Below are 21,507 nucleotides of genomic sequence, written 5' to 3' on the forward strand. Positions count from 1 at the left end.
CCGTATTCCTATTGAAAGCTAAATCTATGAAGGATTCTATCCTCAGACTGAACCAATCCTCCCATTGACTTTCCCAAATACTCTGACTGAAGTCTTCATCCTCATCCTTCAAACCACTAACTGTGGAATACAGCATAGACTGGTTATGGAGGATTATCCCTGCAAAATTTCGGACTATGGCTTGTCCCACCCATCTCAACTTCCCTGGATAATCCTTACAAAGCACTTTATAATGTCTACCTCGCCCGCGGTCCTGCCCGAATACTCTGAAGTCAGCCATCATCTTGCCACTCCCAATGAAATTACATACGGCTCTGACTGCCTTCGCTAATTACTGCTAAATGTCACCCCCACCCCATTTAAAAAAGAAATTGATCAAAAGGGGGTGACAAAGAAATGACATGGCCACAGCAAAGTCATCCCTTATTCCAAGACAATCAATCTGGTTTCTGCCCAGACAGAAGAACAGAATCTACTCTTCTTGACACGAGAGAAGACATCTCACTATACCTCAGTATCATTGCCCTAAATCCAAAAGCCACCTATGACAGGGTGAGAAGATGGGAGAGATAGAGAGTCGAAGCAAAAGATTAGGTAAAATACCCATTCATACAGCCGCTCAGCTGATCTTATCTTTTGCCTAATCTTTTGCTTCTACTGTTTTTGGGCTTGGGTGTCTCCAAACCTTTTTCAGCCGGCTCCTGTACATTGAACTATATTTGTTTAAAAAGACTCATCACATTAGAGACCTCTAAGGACACTAAACAGGTCTATACTCCCGTGGTGCCCACTCATTTGCTTCCTGCTTTTTTTCCCTCCGTTTGGAGAGATAGAGAGTCCCCAGAACATCCGCCCTACAGCAAATAATCCAGTGATAGAATAGGGCCAAACTACATTGCTTGTGGCCTGCAAGAACCAGCTGAGCACCAGCCCCATTCCAGATGGCGAGAGAGGAAAGGAGGTTCATTCCAGGGGTCCAGAGCAGAGCAAAAGAGTCTTATGCTTGAGCCCCATCAAAGCAGCCCAAGGCACCAGGGTTGGTGGTGCCAGGCTCATTACAAATCCCGGAGGATGAATGCAACATGCTGATAAGTCCAGTGCAAGACAAGAACGTGGTGTAGCACTATGTTACCCAGATTGAAGTCTCATGTGGGCCTTGAGATCTTAGCTCCCCAATAGATTGAATCCTTCCTCGGAGATCGGTCGGCAAGGGTAAGGTAGGGCCAAATCTTGTCCAAGCCAATGGCCCATTCATGTGAGTTGCTACAGAGCCCAACACTCTCTCCCAGGCTCTTCAACGTATATTCCCTTAACTTAACAGACATTCTTGATTACTTAAATCTGTCCGCTAACCTTCACGCCGGCAATACGCAACTAAATGTCCACCTAGAGCAGAACTACCAATCCAAGCTGTCGAATATATTTACCTGTCTCTCAGCCATTCAAGCACTAAAGCTAACTCCACATGAACCACCGGATGACATTCTCATATCTGCCCAGCCCGAGCAGTGCTGCCCACACCCACAAATACAAAACAAGAAATCTGTAATTTCGACCAACTTCTCACGCTTTCACATCTCATCTACTCGCTACTGAGCCAGTGCCATTATGCCCTCAATCTACTCTGTAAGATCCTCCCTGCTCTAGGAAAGAGGCATGAACTCAATTCACACAAACACTAATCATGTTGAGACTGGACTTATGCAACAGTCTACTATTGGGACTGAAGATTGGGCGAATCCTGTGCATTCGTAACAGGGCGACAGAACACATGTTCTGATCGAAGAAATAAGCAAGTGTTTCTGGGGAATTGTAGAACTTACATTGGGTCCTGGTGCAAGCCCACATCAATTTGAAAGTGCTTTGCATCACGAGAAGATCAACTTGTAGATCTGTTAACCAAATTCGCATCCAAGAGACAGTTACTGTCCAGTATCGGCAACAAATTGGCCCTGCTTATGGTAACAAGAACGCTATCATCAGCAAGTCCTGAACTCTGGAGCTGTGAGAGGAAGTAAATTGCCTGAAATAAAAAATAAAACATTAAAAACTCAGAAAACGCTGTTTAACCTGATTAGACTAATGTATCGAAGCGTTTTCTTTCTTCGCCCATTCTACCTCTTATTTTTCAGATCCAGCTCACTGTTAAGTTTTGAAAAAATTCTGGCGTCAACATTGAATTAACTTTGCCCACAGAGCACTATGAATATCTGAAGTTCTCTTTCTCTTTTGCCCCAACTGCACTGCCCCTCTCCCACCACCCACCTCTGCTATTTCCACACCACCCTCCCTTTCCTGTCCCCAGATCCCCTGCCCCACCCCCTTACCTATGTGCTCTGAAATATTCTGTATACAAGTTGGCACATTATAAAACACCAAATAAATACAAATAAATACATAATTGGCAATGTTGACTGAGCCAAGGGCTTGCTTACAGCCATGCCCTGCAGCAGTGTGCACTGGTTGATGTCAATATTTGTATAGTACCCATGTAATGGATACAGGGCATGCACTGGGCACAGTTTTCTCTGGGTAAGCCTACAGGTCACATCCAGCTGCAAATGCAGGGCCTCACTATACCTGCGGGGAGAGAGGGTGGCCTGTGATGGAAGGTCATACACCAGGCATAGTTTCTTATGATCATCGCCACTGGCCATGACCAATGGGCAGAGCAGGGAGTTTACCTGTGCCTAGTGTTATGAGCAGTGCTTTGCTAACCGTAACCGGAAAATTGCTATGATTGCTAGTTTTTTATTACATCCATGAAGTCATTTTGCATAAATACACATATATATATGTATATTTCAGGAACTGGTACCCAAGTACAAGGGCGGACAGCACTCCAGGAGCAGCAATATGAATAAATATCCAGGTTGCCAGAAAAAGCAGCCAAAATCTCCACAACACCAGAATATCCTTTATTTAAAGTGCAGTGGGTGGGAAATTTGCAGGCAATGACGCGTTTCGTGGTAACAAACCGCTTGTTCACATTCGAGGGTCTCAACAGAAAGAAGGGACTAATAAATGTATCCCAGTCTCTATGGTTTCATTGCTAAACTGTCTCCAGACTGGCATAATGAAGATTCCCCCTGCTAATAGCGCAGGGAGCTCTTGATTCTATTAAAGACAAGGAGGCGAGCAGTATGCTTCATCTTCTTATTTATTACTCTCCAGCAGTTTCAACAAATGTTAACATTTTCAATCTTATCATTGAAATAACTTTTTCTTTTTTTCAAAAACTTCATATCCCCTCAGTCTTAGGTTCCTGTAACCACAGTGTCCTGGTCATGTGACCTAGTCCTTCCTCTTCGTGTAATCCTCCTCTTCTTTTCCTGCTCTCCAGAGACAAGGACACTTTAGACTTTTCTGCGTAATCAGACATATACAGGATAGCCGTATACACGGACACAGACATCTTGTAGAAGTGCACAGTTGCAGAGAGCGGCCAAAATGAATGTAGTTAAAGGGTGGTGTCCCTCTTGTAAACCAATATATGAGAGAGAGACACACACACTTCTTATGGAGAGACGTGGCATCCATTCAAACATAAAAAGGCGACATATGTAGCCCCTATGTGATCTGCACATGCAGCTGAATATATATTACACATTTGTAGTTATTCAGCAACATCGCTGCATACTGCCGATATGCGACATCAGATGGAAATGGAAAAGAAAATTCATTTAGTATGATGCCGTACAAATGTAATAACTGAAGCCATAAGACCTAACCTTCTAATAGGCAGTGGTCTGGAATCGTTCATATGAGTGTTCAGCTCAATTGTATTGACGAATGCAAATGCATGTGCCTATGGCATAAAAAGTTCAAAGGGGCAGAAATAGATAACGCAACCGCGTTCGCCTAAATATGTAGTATGAATGGATGCCACTTACAATATATTCCATAAGAAAAGAAAAGGGTCAAATTGCAAGACCAGTTAAGTGTTTTTGGAGAACCAGTCAAGAATATATCTATATTGGGCACGAGTGGGCTACATGACCATATATAGTACAAAACTAAAATAAAATCATTTTGACAACATGTATAAATATGCAATTATATAAAGTGCCTGGCGCTTCAGTCAACGAATGTATATTCAACATAGGTAACGGTCTATACGCAACCCTTCCAAAAATAGATACAAATGTGTCCTGCGGATGTAGCTTCCTGTTGAGAGTTCAAAACTGCAATTCAACAACTCTGTGCAAAATCCGCAATAAAGTGCCAAGCAAAATACAATACTCCACGCAACGCAATGTCATTGCATATGTGCAAAAAGCATTCATAAAGTGCCAAGTGCATAAAATTAAGGTGACTAGTGCAAGAATTCCTATGCTAAAAATGCAGAAACGAACCTCAACCAGCACCAGCAATACATTAAAGGTACGGACTTATACATATACATTATAGTGCGGCGGTTGCCGCTCTATAATTAAGTTGAATACTAAGTACCCTAGGAGATCAAAAAAAGGAATAATAACTTTTGACTCGTATGACAGATTTGGCTGAAATATTGCAGACAAAAATGTACTGACGTTCCCCCAGACTAGACATTTTGGGAAAGATCTGTTATTAAGAAAATAAAAAATGTGCTTTCATACTAGTCCCCATTCATTTTCTGATGGACAAAAAAGGCCCCATTTTGCCAGACCACACAGAGAAAGCCCTTGGACGGAATTAGACCAGATATGAAACAGCTTGGGCATGAAGCGTTAAATCGATTTGCGTTGGGGGGCTGCTCTGGGGTTATGGCTTCCAGTACTTTTTTTAAATATGTGACAGAGTAGGGGGTGCCCCCTTGTCCCAAAATTATAGTGATATCTCCCACTGTGCTTTGCAGCAGAGAAGCTTTTCAGAAATGAAAAAGCTGCCATCTTGTTTTCCCCCCGATGCAAGAGATGTTTGCAAATATTCAGGATAATATTCAAGGTTATCCAAAAATGAAAGCCTGAAAAAATGCCATTTCGGAGAGAAAAATTGATAAAATGGTATCAGGCTAGAGGTTGGGAGGGGGAAAGAGGACACCATGTGAAATTAGGGAATTGGGGGCGGCTGGGGACCAAGTTCAGAGCTCTAACGTTTTTGTATAATCAATGTTATTATTTTTCATATTCAAGCTTATTTTCCATATACAAGGTCATTTTTTTCATATTTCAGATTATTTTTGAAAGTGTGTCACATGTAAAATAACGGCAAATATTTTTCGGGATTATCTGTAGTTCATTGCTGAAATAACCGCACTTATGGGAAACAATTTTTTTTTTAAAGAGAGGTAAACAAATGAAATTAATAACAACAAAAATTTGAATTTTGCAGTAAGGTGTGGGGTAACCTACTGCGCAACATTTGAATGGGTGCAATATGGCCCTCGCCACTAGCCAGGGCCAGAGCCCCAGGCTAGTGGGCCCGAAATACATGTATAGCGGCCACAGCCAAAGCCATGGCTACCTAATGGGTTTAAAAGAAATATATTGGGGGAACATGTACTGTGATCATGGTCGATGTCCATGGCAAGTGGCTCGGAAGTCTTTTAAAATATACAGTGGGCATATGTAGAGTGGCCATGGCTGAAGGTCGTAGACACCTTCTGCTGAGTTTCAAGAGTTTTCTTGCGTTAAATCTTGCAACTTAACAGCACCTTAACTAAGGTTTTTTCATTCACTGAAAACTGCACTCCGGGGTGCCCACAAATCAGCAAACTGGTAGCCAGAGTGAGCAGAAATCCTTTATTGTTTTAGGTTCTAGACAGGTAGCCAGTTACGTCCAGATGACACGTTTCGCACCCCTCCGGTTGCTTGTTCACATGAAACAAGCCCGTTGAGCGAACATCCTTATATCGAACTCTATTGCGGTAAGAACAGCATTGCCCGTTGTGAGTGTCCATGATGACACATTGTTGCCTTTTCCGTTTAAGTCAAGTGTAGGATAGCGGCCATCTTTGAATATTGGACCTTGAACCAAAAGCAAATTAATGTGTGTTTAGACACACTCTATATGTAAACACTTAAAACCATCATGTAATTTGCAATGCTTTCACTGTGCATATAAACCTAAAACAATGCTTCAAATTCATGTTTGGAGGGGAGCATCTACTGGCCAGACCTACACAGCATTATTTCTGACACATGCCTGACTTAGAGCCAACTTATCCACGATCTCGTATTGTGGTTTACACAATTCTGGCGGGCAGCCCGTGAGAAATAATTCTCAGTGAAATACTGGAAAGGACCAGATTTCCCTTTCTCAACCATGGTCGGCAACTACACAGTATTATGTTGTTCATCACAAATTGTCGGCAAAGTGCCAGTACCAAGAACAACACGTGAAAGAAAACACATTAAGACAGACATTCAAACACCAACTCTAAAATGCTGACGTTGGCGTGATATCTGCACACATGCATAGAGCCAGGGCCTAGAAAAAACATGTGCAAATGCATAGGTACAAAAAAAGTAGCCCTGGTTAAACATAGGCCTAATGCCACCTAGAGGCTCATAATTAGTATAAGGTGCTAGCATAATGCCTAGGTCAATGTGTTTATTGTCTAGTTTGGAGACATGTTGGATTATGAGTGTAGGCATTTAGCAGGTGGTATATTTGTAAGCTACGATAGGAAATCGCGGTCTAGGACTGTGTGAACCGTACGTAGCTCTGATGGCAAAGGTAATTCTTGCTGACACTTCTGGCTAATGCTTGTTCTTACTACGGAAGAAGGTGTCCGATTTCTTGGTATCTCGTTAGCATGAACTAGCACTGAACGAGCGCTACTGTTTTGAGTCTTTTAGGCGGTAAATTAGCGTTAAACGAAGGCTGCCAGATATGATTACATTAGATGGGACAGCAGTTCATTGTAGCGCCATTAATTGGCGCGGTGCTAGTGGGTCGATATTCGTCCGGGGAAATGCTTTGATGTCTGGGATGTTTATGCAGTCATGACTTGTATGGACTACTGCATTTACCCGCCGTTTCATGGCAAGAGATTGCTTAATACAGCTTGTTGGTATTTTGAGCTTTAACCTGTGCGCTGCACCCTCCCCCACCCCTGTCCAACCCCACTCTTTCTTTACCTCCGCCCTGTACTCTGCCCTCCCTACTCACCGTTCAGACTGGCTGCCCCTCACCCCTTGCCTTGTGGTTGCTGAGAAACGCTCAATGACATTCTGCACCAAGGGGCCGCACATTTTGGCTCTCCAGATGTTTTGCACTACGACTACCATGATCCTGCATCGTAGACTATGGTTTCTAGGGCTGCTGGGAGTTGTAGTCCAAAACATTTGGAGAGTGAAAGGTTGCAGACCCCTGTTCCACACCCGCAGAACAACAAAAGGAGATCAGCGAGATCACGAAATACACAGACACACACACAATTAAGCCGGCGGGTACGTGGACAATAAGGAGATTCATATCCTCATGCTGCTTACTGAGGTTAAATATATTAATTAATGAAAAGAATATTTAAAAGATGATTTTAAAAGTTAGGTTCTTCCTAGGTCGTAGCGAAGTTACGTTCATGTAACGCTGTAATATTAGGCTTTCTGTGAAAAGTGCACTTGTGTGACAGATTCCCCGAATGATACACAGCTGTTTATCATTTTGGAAGTTTTATGTAGTGCATTATTGGCGCATTGAGGACTCCACATAGCACACGATGGCTCCAGCTGCACCAGAGGGCCATCGTGCACCATATGATGACTATTCCAGGCAGGTGACGGCATTGTTGGGACACTAGAAGCTGAATCTGGCATTTGATAGTCACCATCTATTGGCTTTGCCAGTGCTTGTTTATATTTGAATGGCGGTGCAATGTCTGAGGGCGTCGGACGAGGGTGGGTGGATGACGTGTGTAATGCTTGTCCTAAACAGGGGGTGGCCAGACACAGATTATCCCGCGCGTGTATCAGTGCTACATAGCTCCAGTCGCGCTACTTGCGTAATACGTCATGTAGCTAACCGGTTGTGCCCTAGTCCATATTTCTTTTTTTTTGCAATGACATGACTTGGTTTTGCTCATTTTTTCTGGAAGGTGATAAGAGCTAAAGCAAATAGGGAGCTCTCTAAATTTAGGGAGTGCCCCATCACACGACATTTTGAAAAAAGGCAAGAGCATGGAGCGCACACGATTTTTCTTTTTCCTGTCTATGCAATGAGGAACACAAAAAAAAGTTGCTTCTCAATGTGAAAAATAGGAATGTTTCAGACGAAATCTGTTTTTTATTTTTTTTATTTGTATATGGTTAAATTCTACAGCCTTAACAAATTTAGTAGAAATACAGTAAAACATTCATATTCATTAAATAATTGATCTTAGAAAACACTATAAACATCCAATTTATTTATTTAACATTTTCTTTTTTTTATATAACGCACCTAATACTGTATCTGAGTTCGGTTTCTAAGCACGGATCCGGGCTTCATACCTTTGTTTCTCTGTGTGGTTTGACTTCCACGACCAGCACAGGCGTTCAATCAAGTCATCATCACAGTGCACTAAAACCACGATGTAAAATATTAAATCACAATAATTAATCAAACCGTAACATCATCATAAAATCAATTGCAACTTACACTAAATTGAACAGACTTCCAGATGTTCGATAAAGCCCCATCCTGCAATTGCTACTGACGTGGGTGTAAGACACAAGAGTCTCTGCCACGCCGCGGGTTGACATTATCTACATAGCTGGTATCAAGCACAAATTGTCTGAAATATAATTTACGAAAAAGAATAAGGGCCAGACAGAATAGTGATTACAGTGGCGACAGTAGGCTAGGTTTTTTGGAATAAGACCTCTTTTGGCTCATATTTCTCGAGTAGGAAGTAGATAGATTAAAACAAAACCTTAAGGTATCCCGTGCAAAGGCATTCAGAAAACACATTAAGTAAGGTGCTAATTTTCCCAGACTTTTCTCTTCCAGGGATAAGTGTGACAAGGAGCTATACCCATGCATATCTTCAATAGTAGTAACTCAATCGGCTCTATATAGTGATAATTTCACAAAACTAGGTCTTGGAGCAATATCACTCTTAGAAATTCCCAACCCGTGCAGTAGCTCCAAACAGTGCTCTGCTCTTTGATCCACTGTTCCATTACGCCTATTAGGTAATATTCTACAGGGGTAACCCCACACTTTGGTGATATTCCCTCCTACTAAGTGAGGATATATGATATATATTTTTCAACAAAAGGAAGGAACAATAAACAACCTACCCTCAGATAGCAATTTCTAAAAACAGCCGCTTAACAAATATAGGCTGCATTCTGTGTTCTAGGTAATCATCAGAAAACGTATTCTTAACAAAATATCCTTTTTAATATATTAATCTCTTGTTCAGCACAAGTAATACAAAAACATTGTTTAAAAAACATATACACATCACATAGTCATATGCATGTTAAAATCACTCCACCTCACAGTATCGAAACACATATGTTGAAATATTCAATCAGCACACCTCACTAATGGCAACTCAATAAATCTCATTTCCACACTCCACCTCACAGTATCGAAACACATATGTTGAAATATTCAATCAGCACACCACACTAATGGCAACTCAATAAATCTCCCTCCACCTCACAGTATCGAAACACATATGTTGAAATATTCAATCAGCACACCACGCTAATGGCAACTCAATAAATCTCATTTCCCAGGGGAAAGGAGATTTATTGAGTTGCCATTAGTGTGGTGTGCTGATTGACTATTTCAGCATATGTGTTTCGATACTGTGAGGTGAAGTGATTTTAACATGTATATGACTATGTGATGTGTATATGTTTTTTAAACAATGTTTTTGTTTTACTTGTGCTGAACAAGAGATTAATATATTAAAAAGGATATTTTGTTAAGAATATGTTTTCTAATGATTACCTAGAACACAGAATGCAGCCTATATTTGTTAAGCGGCTGTTTTTAGAAATTGCTATCTGAGGGTAGGTTGTTTATTGTTCCTTCCATTACGCCTACTATCCATCAAAGCAAGCCGTTCATTATTTACAACCCAGGAGAAACTAACAGACCTTTTGCCGGATGTGAATTACAGAATTTTGTTTTTTTGCAGATGAATATGCAGGCCATTGGCCAGTGCATATTTAGCAAAAGCCGAAAGCACCCTCTGTAACGCTATACGGGGACAGTTGAATAACAAAACATTGTCTGCATATGAAATCCAATTATATCGCTATTTCCCTAACTTCGGAGGGACAAATTAGGCCGGCCCCGTTACCACATCCAAATCCGCCATATACAAATTAAAGAGGTAGGGGGCAAGGACACATCCCTGCCTCAGACCCACTTGCGTCTCAATTTTATTTGATAGATTTACTTCCAGGTCTAATTTAGTTTGTATGTTCGAGTGTTCATGAAGTATGAGCAATATCTTCATGAGGCCCTCTGGAATTCCCCAGTACACTAGTTTAGCACATAAAGGATCAATGTCCACTAAGTCAAATGTGGATGTGAGGTCAACCGATACTGTGAAAATTGACTCAGACTTCCTGGCCCAAGCAAGTTCTTGTATGCATTTAAAAAGAAATCTGTTCAAAGAGTTCCATGCCCAACTTTCTTGATGGAACAGTGCTAAAGACACCAAGATTTTGCTATTCGTTTCAATTAGCATAATGGGCCTGTAGTTCTTAGGATCTGAACGTTGCCCTTTTTTATAGAACGGTGTGACATATGATCTTTGCCCTGATTGTGGAACGATATGCATCAGCAAAATCAGCTTAAAAAATATGTCTAGAATTACTGCCCATACCTCTGGTGCAGATTTTAAGGATTTAAACTGCATATTGGGTCCATGGCTCTGGACGAACTGGCCCTCTGTATACTGGCCAAGACATCATTACTTTCGAAAGCCATACCACAACCCCCTCACATGAACTTTTCTAGTCAGAGATGGATTGGTTTGTATTTTCCGAGCCAGATTTGGCCTTGAAATACTGAGCCCACTACTGTTCAGCGATCATATTTGTCTGCACTGTAGTTTGGCTTGTCCCTATGTTTTTAATAATATGCCAGAAGCTAGTGACATCATTCTTCTTGATAATATTCAGCATATTATCACTATCATGTTGAAATACTTTCCACCTGCAATTTTTCACCCAATTATGATATTGCTGTTTGACTTTTTAATGGCTGCTATACGGGACATTGCATCCATAGGTATTATGACCAGCCTCCTTATTTCCTGCCTCATACTGTTTTTTTGATCTTTTATTTGCTGATCAAACACATGTATATGACCGGTCGCCTTCATTGTTTTGAAGGTCACCTCATGTCTTAGGCAGGATTTATTAATCAAAAAGCTCCTGAATATAAGTGTGACAACATTCTGGGGCAACAGCTGTTGTTTCCAATCCTTGCATATATTAGTCATAACTTCCTTTAGCTGCCAACTAAAGGCCATCCTTTGATCACTCCATTTGATCCTGTTCTTCCCAGGATAAATGGTAACCTCGTCCAAAATACTGGAATAACAGTCATCCTTCTGTATGGACAATTCTAACAAAAGCGTGTTGTAATCACTCAATGATGATTCTAGAATGGTCATTTTCTTATATTTACATAATAGAAGCTGGTCCACAAAGGTATAATCAATAACAGATGCCAGAACCCCATTATGCCAGATAGCAGTCATAGACAAATCCCCTTCTACGTTACCATTAAGCTGGCTTAGTCCTACCGAGGACAAGCTCGCCAGCCATAACCTTCCATCCACCAATGTCTGTGACTGCTTATTAGAAGAATACAAATCAATCGGCCACTCATCTTGACTTCCTGCATACACACAGGTTGAGTTGAGGTCTCCACCCAACAATAATATGACCCCTCATATGTAGGCTCCATTCCTCCACACATTTTTGAAGTAACTCCAAGAAACAGTATAATGGTGCTGCCCCTTGATGCCTATAGATGTTTACAATTAGCATTGACCAACAGTCTCCCACTATACTTATATCCAGTTCAATATCCCCTGGTTGGATATCAAAGGACTTTTTCATGAAGATGGAAGGACCACATTTCACGGCAGATAGCAAATCACCCGAGGGACGTCCCCCTCTGCTGAATCTTGCAGATTGAAACACCATTGAATACCGATCTACTAGCGCCTCAGTTTACAGCCAGAACTCTTGTAACAGAATTATACCAGGGGCCTTTAAACATTTACACAACTCAGCATTCTCATATAAATGGTTATGCCCTTGCAAGTTCCAAAAGACCATTTTCAGCAGGTTGTTAAAGAGCCTGTTCCTGGGAACCACCGCCTGAGCCAATAGCACACAAAACCCTTGGGACCCACGACCAATCCTGCACTGTAGATTTATAATGCAGGTCATTCGAGGTCAGACGAACCTCACATCGTAACTCACCCCCCTTTTGTAAAGCTATTAGCATCTCTTTAGAATGACGTATGATGGATCTAGACCACGTACAAGAATCACATTTCGGTGGTGTTGCATATGGTGCGATATCATAACCAGGTTTTCTCAAGAGAATAGATTCCCTCAATATTACATCATAAACAATGTTGGACTTTATTTCCAAAGTAACCAGTTCCACCCGGTCGTCATCAATAAATTCTACGCAAGAGATGTCTTTCGTAGAGATCGCTTTCAAATTTGGGATCTCAGCAAATAACAGGAGAATACTTTGTCAGTTCATTGCCACCGGCTGCACGTCTTGGAAGATACATTCTAGACACAGCCTGTTCTCTCTTATGATACCACAGGGAGGCAGATTTTGTCCATTCCTTATTGTTGATGCATTATAGGTTTGAGAATCAGTAGGGAGCACTCCTGATTGATTGTCCGAAGATACAGCTCGTCTCAAGATGCTGTAGACATGCTTACCCGGTGGCCTAGGATGCTCCCACTCAGCCACAGAGCCTGTTGTGGGTGTATTAAAATCAAGCATGACATGGTTCCCCATTAGAGCTCTGTGCCATCAAAGACAAAAGGCCGGTGTTGGTAACCTGAGGGTTGCCCTGGGTCTGTGGCCCTTGCAGCAGAGACTGCAACATTATCTGTTGCTCCTTATGTTGATGCTGTAGAATTAGTGCAAGATTATTCTGCAGGTTTTTATCCAGATCATCAACTAAGTCTTTGGTACTCATTGCTGTATTTTTACCAACCTCCGCGTAGATGCAAACATTGCCGGATGCTCTGTGACTCTCATCACCTTGCTCTCTTGGGACTCATTGGTCACTGGCAAATTCTCTGACCTCCCTTCCTCCCTATCTCCACCGGCAGGTCGTCCAGTCAAGGCAGATTTTAGTATGTCCGCCTTTTTCCGCACAGGTGCGGTTGTGGGGTGAGAAACAAGCTGTGGCAAAATTCGTAAGTACTTTCTAGACCTGCACTTTGACTTTATGTTCTTAGGTTTTTTTCCTGCCACTTACCGGCAGTCTCCTTCCTCTGGCTTGTGGCTTTACAAACTGGTGTGTTACTAGAAGGACTTCCGTACCCAGATGAAACAGGTATTACAGAGGTCTCCCCTCCCAAGCCTAGTGTCTTTGATCCCAGTAGCTTTGGCCACATCACCCCCTGGTGTGCATCTTGTATCATTTGTGCCTGCAGCACAACTGCTGGGGCTTCTAGGGCCTCTGGAACCTGTGGAGATGAAACAATCTGCCCTGTAGAGCTCATAGACACCTTAGAGGGAAGTTTGAACCGCTCACATATTTCGTCCATCTTTGTTGTTACATCCCGATTTTTTTGTCACAGATTCCCGGAACATTGTGCGAGTTTCATCTCCATCTTAATATTTTCGTAGAGACTAACAAACGAAGATAGTACATAATTCAGGGTATATAAGACGGAATGATCCTGCCATTCTCCCGCTGGTTCAAACTGCTTCAGAAAAGAGTTACATTCATTCATTCCTCCTGATGGGTCGTGGTGTCGAGCCCACGATCCAAGATCATCATCAAAGTTCCCCTCATACAAGGATGGAGGCGAGTCTGTGACGAATCCCTCTCGTCAGCCTCATCCTCTTCCTCCTCTTACAGTCTGTTCAAGCTTAAGGTCAAAAGCTTCAGAAACCAACAATATTCTTGCTATCAATGAGTTCGAATTTACTTTTTCTTTATTCAGTGTGTTAATGAATGCTGTAATGTTCCCCCTTTTATTTGTATTGTTATTGGTTGTCGAAACACTCCTCCCCTTCCAAAGCCCACTCGTTGAGTCTATTGTCGGCAGTGCTACCACTTGATCCAGTCCTTGAGCCGGTACGTTTGATGAATCGTTACTTAGGACTACACCCTCAGCAGCTGGGGAGGCCGGGAGAGGAAGCACTCATGCCTGTTCAATGAAATCTAATATCCCCTTCTGTGTTAGCAGCAGCATTCCCCTGCAGCGTAATTCATACATTCACAGACCGCGAATGGAAGCACTCGCTACCCTTCGAGCTGCCATGCCGCATGTCAGACAAGTGTCTTTCCACGCCTCTCGGCTGGTCTGTCTGCAGTGCTGTCTGCACTCTACAGTATTCTGCGCCAGAGTATTTAAAGCCAAAATGTGTCACTGCCAAAAGTGTCAGTGCAAAAACACCTCTCCTTGCACCAACGATCATGCTAGCAGGGCTGTCTGCACTCTTCAGCACTCCATGGCACTCTGTGCCCGCCCAGAGTGTTTGAAGCCGAAATGTGCCACCGGCAAAAGTGTCAGTGCAAAAACACCTCTCCTTGCACCAACGATCCTCCTAGCAGTGCTGTCTGCACTCTTCAGCACTCTGCGTGCTCTGCACCCACCCGGAGTGTTTGAAGCTAAAATGTGCCAACGGCAAAAGTGTCCATGCAAAAGCACCTCTCCTTGCACCAACGATCCTCCTAGCAGTGCTGTCTGCACTCTTCAGCACTCTGCATGCTCTGCACCCACCCGGAGTGTTTGAAGCTAAAATGTGCCAACGGCAAAAGTGTCCATGCAAAAGCACCTCTCCTTGCACCAACGATCCTCCTAGCAGTGCTGTCTGCACTCTTCAGCACTCTGCGTGCTCTGCACCCACCCGGAGTGTTTGAAGCTAAAATGTGCCACCGGCAAAAGTGTCCATGCAAAAGCACGTCTCCTTGCACCAACGATCCTCCTAGCAGTGCTGTCTGCACTCTTCAGCACTCTGCGTGCTCTGCACCCACCCGGAGTGTTTGAAGCTAAAATGTGCCACCGGCAAAAGTGTCCATGCAAAAGCACGTCTCCTTGCACCAACGATCCGCCTAGCAGTGCTGTCTGCACTCTTCAGCACTTCAAAATCTGTTTTTCTGTCACGAAGCAAAGATAGTACAAAAATTGGGCCGCTTAATTTTTCCAGACTATAAAAATCTTTATAAATGATGGTTTGTGGCAAAAATATGACAATTAAACTTCCTTTCATATTACAAGCTATACAATAAGCAGCACAACTGGTGCTAAGTGTATTTGTTCTTTTTGCAGAGGTGCAATCGTTGGATAATATGGGCTCTGGTATATTTAAGGATTTTTGTTTGCATTTCCTTTGACGTGGGCATCTTGATTATCTCAGCAAAACTGTCCTTTTTCCTATCACAGGCCTCGGTAGGAAAAACAAAAAGAACTTTATTTATAGAAACTTGAGTAAAGTTCAGGAGGCTTTAGGGGCGACAGGCTGCATTTGGAACCTGTAGAAGCAATGGCGTGGGCTTTGCTGTGCCTTGCTGACAGTTTCCATCCTCTCAAGCCGAGAGGCAATCAAGTCGGGTTCCACACACCTCACCGATGTCCTGTTTTTAATGAGAGAGCCAAGAAGACAGCTGGAAATTCAACAGGGTGCTAGGATCACAGAGCCATAGATGCTTGTCCAGCAGAACTATCGCTCTTGAAGGACATTCAATCAGCAGTAAGGGGATTTCTTAACAAAGTCACTATCTGCTCCTCCTTCTTGATAGGAGACAGGCTAAGCCTCGTGCACAACAGAGCAGTAGAGCTCCAACGCACGCGCAGCCCTGCTGTGATCCTGGTACCACCCACTAAGCTGCCATCTTTGATTCTATTTATTCCTGAGCAATTCGGAAATGTGACTGTAGTGAAGCAGCGGTACCGGCAACACGTTCAGATTATGAAATGACAGGATCAAGCTTACAACCAAGGAATGAACAGCAGCTCAAGCCATGGGTTCCGCTCTGTTTAGCTGCATGTTTCTAAAAATACAAAGTCGATTTGTACTTTCGTAAAGTTCAAGAGGAGCCAGTGACAGAGAGGAAGGTACTTTCAGCGGCAGTGATAATGAACCCGGCTCTCCAGAGAATATTGCATATCTGCGAGCGAGGAAGACCTTTCGGCTGGAGTGGCGTCTGCAGGTAACTTCCTGATGACGTCCTGCCACTTTTATCAGGAGGTTATGATTACTGAGAACCGATTGCCTTCAAGGACAGACTGGGCGAATTCCTCAGAACGCCAACGTTCTCGGCAGACCCACTGGAGGAGGTGACATGCTACTATAACATAGTTATGCAGGATTTATTTTTATACAGGGAAGCTAATGGAGGACATGCAAACTCAATTTGGACAATTCCTCCCAACATCTGAACTCATTAATTTGGGATTATGTTCCGAGAGGATAGCTCAAATGTTAAGCAATACCTTCAGACATAGGGCCAACCTGGAGGTCGAAAGATTGACTCTTGCCAGGTGCAACGCATCCCTCGTCATTCAAACGTCAATGAATTCAGTACCATTCATTCGGATAGTAATGGCAGTTATTATGATAGCCCTTAGAGGTCAACAGAATCCGGCTTGAAATGTTATATAAAATCTGAAATTGTTTTTATGCTGCGTTGCACACTAAATAGTTGCAATCACCCTTATCAATTGAAATAACAGCTGACACTCGAGTAGCACCATATGCAAACCACGTTGTATTTGTTTACAAATAACTTAATTGTGAAGTACAGTCTCATTTCACTGTACTTTGCAGCATCTTGGCCCGATTACTTACCGCAATCGTCATTACTCTGAGTGCAAGTCTTCCAGGTCCTTGACACCCTTCACTCCTCCCAGGCTCATTGTGCTTTTAAACTGCTTGGTAATCAAACAGGAAGTCTCTATGAGTCAGAGCGGCTTTTATACCGAGTTTAGGGCAGAAGTAAATGGGAAGAGCAAAATATTTTTTTTTTGGGTAGGGGCTTTGTGTCCTGGGTGAGGACTCACCTATAAGGACTGTAACGAGGAAGACGGAGGAAGAGGTAATGCGAGTCATCGTGTTTTTGCCTTGGAAAATGAGACTTCAAACCAACATTTTCTATTGAATATTTTGTGATGTCAGGAATTGCCATGCTCACGCGATAATGAACAGAAGATGGTGCGTGTTGTGTGGAACAAAACAAGGTGTACACAATTTGGGACAAATCACAGCCATGTATTAAAGACCATAATTCACATTATTGCTTTGTTCCAGCATAGCTCGCCCCTGAAAAATGTGCTTTTGCTGGCAAAAAAAACAGACCCCTTTAAAAGTGCTAACTTATCACTGACATACTTAACTCCGCGTTCAGTTCTCTGGTGGGTGGGAAGAGAATATATTTGGAGAATAATGAAATCCAAGGTGGGTCGCAAGTTGTGCTTCCTCAGTGATAAAACCAGGTGTATCACCAATTGGAATTTGCATTAGGAAACAGCTTGGTTGTGATCTATGCGCCACATAGCTGCCTCATAATGGGGCTCGGGGTTCCCAAGACTTGTTTTTAAAAGGGGCCACCACTCAGCAGCCACGTATATTCAGTTGACCCTGAAACCACCCAGGAGAAAGAGGAGGATGAATAGAACCAATGTACATTACTTGACAAGAAATCAAAAAACATTTCGTGACCATAATTAACAAAAATATTTATATATGACATGTGACAGTGATTCAAGTATGCAACCCTTCTGAGCACATAAAGTAAACACAGGCATTGTGGGCTTACTGCACAAAAACACCCAGACTCGCTTTAAAGTGGAAAAGGTTGCTTTAATGTGACAGGCCACAGCTCACAAAGAAACGCTATCCTGGCTCCCTGGCCTTACAGACTAAAAAAACATTTTAACAATTGTCAAACAATTAAATAAATAAACAATTTCCCTTCCACCACAATTAAATAATTAAAGCATTTCAAATTCCTCCCTTCCTATCCCTTGCTCCCTTCCGTCTCCTTAAAATCCTCTCAACCTTCATTCCCGCTTTCTCCCCGAGGCCATGCCCCTCCTTCTTCAATACCTGTTCCCCTTCTTTGTACCCCCGGGGTAGCCCGTTCACGCAAACAGCACCACCCCCTTTCTTTACCGCACTAGTAACCCATTGTGCTATCCCCCACCCCTCCTCCAAAGAGTAATGGCCCCGGCACCAGAAAAACCCTCCCCTGAGGTGTTCTTTCTGCCCCACCTAACCTAGCCGTTCCCTTATTTCCCATTTTGCCATATGTCCTGCACCGCCAATGTCGCCTGAATTAAGTAATAGCTGTTTCCCTATACCGATAGATGCAATCCGTCCTCTCTAATACCGAAACTCCTCATAAGTTATTTCCCTTTGCTCGAGCACTTGCGTCCCCGCCGCACTATAAAACTTCCAAATCTACCTGTTAAACCTCTTTCTCCTTCCCCCTGCCCCTTCCTTCACCACCCCTTCCAAAACCTCCTCGGCAATAACTTTGTCCAAACCCTATACCTGGAGCAATATCTCCCAAACCAGCTAAGGTCCACTTTTATTTTGCTCAACAATGATACTCCCTATTCATTTACTAAGTCCTTCTCCTACGAGTGTACTATTATTCCCTCAGGAAACCCCATGACGCTCCCTCCCTCCCATTACCATGGGCAGCAATTGGTCCCAGCCAAGCCCTCCTATCACCCACTATCTCACTAAGGCACCAAATAACTGACTCCCAGTTGTGTCCCAACAATCCGTTTTCTCCCCTCCTATCCTGCCCATTTACAATTGAATGGCCACAATTCCATATCTGCGGCAACTCACCACTCCTCCGTGCCACGATCTGCAAAAGAAAATTGTTATGACATTCTGTTTGCCACTGCCAAACTCCCCCCGCCCCTTGCTCTTGCCCCCATTCCTAACTGGCCCAATTCCCAGAACACTTTGCTTTAACCCCTGTACTTTCCCAAACTCCAGCGCCCCCACCTTTTCCCCCCTTCTTAGCTTGGCCCATCCTGCTACCTTCCGATGCCAGCCGCCACCTCCTGAAAGAATGAGTTCCCAAACATCTGCTCTCTCCCCCAAGGCCACCAAAGCCCTCCTCATAACTCCCACAACTTGTGCTGCCACTCTGCAACCCGTCCTCGTGCTGCAAGACCCACCCGTCTTATCGCCCCATATGTCTCCCCCCAAGATAAATCCAACCTCACTGGGCACAACACCTTACTACTCCTCCAGGAGTACCCCATCCTTCCTGACCCACCTTATGATCCGCACATCTTTATCCACATAATTCTGAAAAATGCCAATTTTCCCACCTAAAACCCCCTTCCTCTGCTGTCCTGTTCCCCTCCTGTTCTCGGTTGTCCAACCCTCCAGCACCTTACGTCCATATCACCATGTTACCCCTCGGCACCGGAGGCCCTCGAGCACCCCTGTCCATGCAGTCCCATCTCATCACTGCTCCCCCCCAGTGCACCAGGGGCCAACCTGCACCCCCGTCCACTGCACTCCTTGCTGGTCCCCAATTCTGCACCAGGGGCAAATGCGCACCCCCGTCCATGCAGTCCAATCCCGCTAACCGCCACTTCACGTAGCCTCTCGGCACACTTAACCCCGTGAGTGCTGCTCTTCCTCTGCTCCTTCCTCGAACCCCAACCTGATATAACCCCTTTTGCCCCCAGTTAATACTTCAAATAATCCAAGCCAAGCTTGCAATTTTCTTTGACCGCGCCTTCCAACTTCTACTTCAATGTGATTACTGAGTTCCCGCCATTGCGCGCGCCATGCCTTCTACCAACATGGGAACTGTTCCACTACCGGACACTCAAAATTGCGATACCCACTTAACCTCTGTCCATCTCTCCGTATTATTTTCTGTACCGCTATCACCCTCTCAAGCCACACCCACGAGCCTACTCACCTTGTCGTGCGGCAAGCGTGAGGGCCCTGCCACAGCCTTCAACTCCCTCGCTATAAAGGTCAACCCCCCAATGGCTCTTCCGTTATATCTTGCCACCCCGGCACTCCCCATTCCTGCCTTAATGTCTGCTGACCTTGACAGATCCCAGATCCCTGTTCTCGCCAGCTCACTTGGGATCGACCCGCTAATGCCTCCCGCTCCTATCTAGCCCAAACTCCCAATAAAAACATTGTTGCGCCAACAATGCAAAAATGCCCAACTCTGCCCCTGCAAGAAATGCCCAACCCTTAGGCAACTCTTTGTCCACATAACTTTGACCTCTGAACTGCATCTACCTCATCCCAGGACCTTGCTAACTTACTTAAAACCTATGCAAAACCTTTCCCCAAACCTTTGCCCCCCCCCACCCTTTTTGGTAAACTGAGGCAAACCTCCCAAGCCCCAACGTTAACTCGTGTACGCCCCCCCCTGAGTCCTTGCCCTACTCATCGCCCTTTCCCTTTGTCCCCTGCTTGAAAGCATTGTGTAATCGGATGCCGAACCGCGCATCTACTGCACTCATGCTTAAATGTGCACATCATCCTCGTGCAGCCTTCTTTATTGAAGACCCAACATGCTGCTGAGGCCAGACCTCTGCCTTCTCCCCTGCCCAGAAAGGGTTGACCCAGAAAGGGCCGGTAAGGCACGGGTAAAGCACTCGCTGTGTGTAAAGTTGGAGCTGGCCTCGTCTGCGGCATCCATTGCAGCCAGAGATCAATGTCGATCTCACCCCAAACCACCTGGCTGTCCTCTGCCATCCTAGCCCTGAACTACTCATCATATCGCACCCACGGAAGCCCCCAAAACTTGTGAATGCCTTCCTTATCACATCCATTTACTTCAACAATGCTACGCACCTCTCTGGAAATTTCTCTCAGTAAACACTCGCGTAAATAATAAAAGCTGACGTCCAATTCTCAATCGTAACTGGCACTTTTGGACACAAGGCCAACTCCCTCTCCTCTTCCTTAGACCCCTCCTTTGCTCTTACTTCCCTATTCAGGAGCTTAAAAACATCCACAAATTCCCCTGCCCATATCTTATCCTTTGTGGACCCCATCAAATGTGCGCCCAATGACTTCGTAATGCCCATATATGGCAACCTTTTATCATTCCCGGTACCTTCCACAGCCTTCTCCTTCGGGGCCTGTATTACCTCGGGTGCCACGGGCTCCTCCACTTGTCCGTCTGCAATCCACCGAGGATAACCTCCTCTCCATCTCCCCGCCCCCCGTGGCCCATAAGTCTGTCTCTCCCGCAGTCCCCTGTGCCCCAACCTGTCCCCTCCTACCCCCCACCTTGTGCCCCCATGTGCCATGCTGCTGACCACTCCCCTTCCCTCTCACCTCTTTCTGCCCTGCTGTCGCCCAGTCGCAGCCTGGCCTCCACTCCAACACTCCCCATCTCCTTCC

The 21,507-nt window shown here is 44.2% G+C and overlaps 1 protein-coding gene across 2 annotated transcripts in view; it reads left to right on the plus strand.

The window, feature by feature from the left end:
- KCNQ5 (potassium voltage-gated channel subfamily Q member 5) overlaps positions 1 to 21,507 on the plus strand; it is a 1,047,762-nt gene that overhangs the window by 545,089 nt on the left and 481,166 nt on the right. The window lies entirely within an intron of this gene.

The sequence above is a fragment of the Ambystoma mexicanum genome, chromosome 4p, assembly GCF_040938575.1.
Source record: "Ambystoma mexicanum isolate Mex_15411 chromosome 4p, UKY_AmexF1_1, whole genome shotgun sequence".
NCBI classification, from domain to species: Eukaryota; Metazoa; Chordata; class Amphibia; order Caudata; family Ambystomatidae; genus Ambystoma; species Ambystoma mexicanum.